A 4,379-nucleotide genomic window follows, 5' to 3' on the forward strand; every position below is an offset into this window, starting at 1 on the left:
CATTTTGGTCATTTTTTCTCAAAAATTTCGAAACCAACTAAAAATGTAGTAGGCGAGTACAAAACACATAATCCGTAATCAAAATAAGTTTAAACGTCTAAAACATTCATTTAAAGTGAAACTATACCTATTTGAATATAATAAAAATATTCAATAAAATATTCTATTTTCTTATAAAACAATATTTATAGAGTTACCGATAAATAATTTGTATAGCGTAAAAGCTAAATGAATTCATACATACTGTAATACAGATAACCAAAGCATAAGATTTAATTTACAGTGACACGTGGGCCCACGAACGACCAAAAGTATCAAAAGCGTTAAACCTACAGTTTTTGAGGATGCAAGTCCAATGGTAGCTCTCGATGAAATGAGCTATCTACCGACTATCCTGAGCCTGAAATAGGTGGAAAGAAGGGTGGTGAGATTATATAATACCAGTCAGTAAACAAATACCATTTAAAATGTCTAAAGTCGAGTAAATGGAGAGAAATAAAATAGTTTAACATACTATAATTCATCACCTTTCAACTTGTTCAACCAAATAAAATCAATTCATATAAATCGAGTAATCAACATGGCTTATGAATTTCTTAAAAGCTTTGGCTCGTGCCAAAATCATTCTCATACCCAGTTATTAGGGATACCTTGATTGAGGGTTATCCCAACTGAGTCCGCCAAGGCTGTTAAAAAGTTATGTACACATAAATCATGTTTTTATTTAAAAAACATAGCAGTTTCTTGGCGTTGGCTAAGTTCTCCCTCACGTGGTGGTTTAGCGTGAAGTGAACCCTAAACTTTACCCCAGGAGATACCCTACGCGCCTCTCCGATTGAGGTAAGAATATAATGGGGTTTACCATGCCCCTCTAAAAGGCTAGTACACAAAAACCCCCGATTGTAGTGATTAATTAAAAGCCCATCAATTCAATAAAATTTGCAATAGCATGACATGACAATTATTTTATTTTACAGCCTCTCAAGGCAAATTAACAGTTCATACATTTTCAGCACATTTTCCAATTCAACCATTCATGCTAATATTATCAGAAGCCATTCAATTAGAACCATAAATTTACAACACATCAAATGGTGTGAGACCTCAACCTTTATAGGCTTGTAACTAAGTATAGATGTAATAATACGAGCTAGGGGTAGTTTCGTCATTCTCTAATACGCTTCCAAAAGAAAGTTTTATGATATTTTAAGGTCTAAATGGGTATAAGACTACATAAATGATGTGTGCTGATGAAAACACGAAGAAAACTAGAAGTTTCAACAATTTTCATAACAAGGGCAAAATGGTCATTTTTCACCTCGAATTAAAATTTTAAGTTTTTATGAACTCGAGCATGTTTAGACCATTATGGATATTGTCCCAGTGTTAAAAGAGCAAAAAGATTGCATAAAAGATTGGAGGAGAGTAAGTTAATTGGTGGAGGAGCATTTTTGTAATTTTAAAAGAAAGGATAAGATTGCCTATAAATACCTTGAATTTCTGGCAACTTCTTGAATTTTCCAGCAGCTAGTCTTCTTCTTCCCTTCTCCTCTCTCATGTTTCTTCAAACTCCATGGAAGCTAAATTTTCAAACTTCCACAACTTTCTCTCTCTAGCTCCAATTTTCATGCTTTTGGTGCACCCTTCCATAAACCCTTGTGCTATTACATCTTCTCACTTCAAAAACCTTGAAATATCTTGTTTTCATATTTTCTCTCAATAGTTAGGCATTCTATAGAGAGAAAGAGAGAATCACTCTATTGATTTGGAAGCTATTGGAAGAGAATCCAACTACAAAGGAACCCTAGGGTGAGTGATGCACAAAGTTTGATTTTTAACTACAGAAAATAGCTAGTAATTATGATTTATGAGCTATTTTATTGTTTAGCATGTTCATTACTTTTTAGTGATTAAGATAGTGAACATAGATAGCCATTGAAAGTGGCAATTGAAAACTAGCTAAGAGATAACTTTTAGAGTTCATAGTGTGTAAATTGATCTATTGTTTATGTTAATGTGATCTTAGGTTTTTAAGGAAGCACCATCATTCCAATTGGATCATTAGGGCAATTTGAGTCAACTAAAGGTTCTACAATCAATTGGTGAGTGGACCACCTTCAAAACTGATTTGGGGAATATGATGGATTTGACAAAGTGTTTGAATGATTTTATACAATTTTTCATGAAAATGAATGCCTTGGGAACAAGCTTTTGAGAAAAGGTTTATGTTATGAAATGTGATTATTATGGATTTCTATGTGGCTGCATTATGTTGATATACATATATGCTTAAGTATAATGTTGTGTAATTATATTGACTCGGCTAAGTGCGAGTAGGGAGTGTGCATAAGCTGAGGATGACCCAGTTATGTGCGAATAGGGAGTGCGCATAGCTCGGTGATGACCCAGCCATGTGCGAGTAGGGAGTGTGCATGAGCTGGTGATGATGATGATGGGTATATATGTATATATATATATATGTAAATATGTGTGTTATAGGAAATTGATGGATAATGGGTTATGGTTGTAATGCATGTGAAACTTGACATGTTAAACCTTGAGAAATTGTTATGTGTTTTCATGTTGGTTTGGACCTTTTGGCAGGGTGGTTTTTCCTTTGGGAGAAAGGTAAATTTTGCATTGATGCCCTGTATTTCGCTAGAGCGAGAATCATTCTCGCTGTAGCAAGAAACTCTCAGATTTAGAGGGGTACACTGGTCAAAAACTAGCTGTAGCAAGGATGCATTTTTGCTACAGCGAGAATGACACTGTAGCATCTCACTGCAGTGAGAAACTTTCTATTTTCTGGGTTGCAATTTTGCTGCAGCGAGATTCAATCTCGCTGTAGTGAGAAACATTCTGTTTTTGGGTTGAAATTTCGCTCTAGTGAGATTGAATCTCGTTGCAGTGAAAAACCTTCTGTTTTAGTCTCCTATCTTGTCCAATTGTTGATCTATCTTTCACTACTTTGCTACCATATCAGAGCATGGACTTCCAACATTAAGGACTAAATGAGTTAAGTTTAAAATGAGGAGGTTTAGTGAGAAATCCTCGACCAGTTGAGAAACCCTCGTTCGGTTAATAACTAAATTCCAATGTCGCTGCATCGAAAATTCATTCTCACTGCAGTGAGAATGCCTTTTCGCTGCAGCGAAGATTCGTTGTCGTATTTGACTTACTTGTCTAATATTGAAGCTTTTATTCTTCAAATGGTTCGTTATGTATGGGTTAATGATTCTTAAATGATTAATCATTTAAAGGCTTGATGAGGGGTTTTTAATAGGAATAAAAAAAACTGCATTGTTTTGAAAAAGAATGCATCAAGATTTCATTAAAGATTCCTAATGGTATGCTTGTTCCCTTCCTCGTTCACTCACTGGGTTTATACTCACCATTTTCAAATTCATGTTTTCAGATCACGAGGCAGCTGGTAATTAGGACGAGGTGTCCTTGTAGACCTGTGTCCATCTTTTGGTAGGTGTCTCAGCATTCAGTAGCTGTACATTCATCCGAGTCCCTCCGCTGGAAGTCGAGTGTTATTTTGTTTTGTATGGACAAACTTAATGTAAATTATTAGAATACATGTTGTAGACATTGTATGTAAATTTTTAAGGAGTAATGCCAATACGAGTTGGCAATGTATATTACTATTTTGATTCAAAATTATGAAATATGACTTAGCAATATTTGATGGAATGATGAGTAGGATAATCGATAGGCTTGCTTGGGCTTAATAGACTATGTTTATTTGGCCCTTGCGCCGGTCATGGCCCGAAAATTTAGGTCGTGACAAATGGTCTCCAATTACTTTATTTTCAAAACCATCTTTTAATTTCAAGATAATTTTATAAAATCATTTACATTTAATCACATTTTTCTTATAAAACATAAAGATTTACCATTTAAACTCATTTTCCATAAAATCACAAAATCGGATAAAAATCACTTTAGATAATTAAGATGATAGTAAGGTTACTCACAGTATCAGGAGTTTGAAATACTCCTATTCTCAGTCCTCTAACACAACGTCTTTACCCTTGTTAGAGGGCTCACCACCTATATACAATACATGACACATAATTCAATATATTGTGTCATACCATTATAAATCTATTTCAGGCTCTTTACTAATGCATGAAATGGAATGCAAATTGTTCAAATTATCGTCTAAACACGGTATTCTACACAAGTTCAATTGTGTACCTAAATAAAACGATATTGGCCTAATTCGATCTATCACCCGATTAATTGGCCAATATGTCCAATTCAACTCCAAATAATTCCATTTCTTCCAATTCTCCAAATCATCAAACATAAGTCAAATAACATAAAATTTAGCAAAACCATCCTCACATTTCTCCTTGAGAATTTCGACCATG

The 4,379-nt window shown here is 34.4% G+C and overlaps 1 long non-coding RNA gene across 1 annotated transcript; it reads left to right on the forward strand.

Moving 5' to 3' along the window:
• Positions 1,773-3,431, forward strand: LOC108662917. Its single transcript, XR_001928778.1, has 3 exons — positions 1,773-1,809; positions 2,027-2,102; positions 3,416-3,431. It is a non-coding gene; the product is annotated as an uncharacterized LOC108662917 (long non-coding RNA).

The sequence above is a fragment of the Theobroma cacao genome, chromosome 7 (genome assembly GCF_000208745.1).
Source record: "Theobroma cacao cultivar B97-61/B2 chromosome 7, Criollo_cocoa_genome_V2, whole genome shotgun sequence".
NCBI classification, from domain to species: domain Eukaryota; kingdom Viridiplantae; phylum Streptophyta; class Magnoliopsida; order Malvales; family Malvaceae; genus Theobroma; species Theobroma cacao.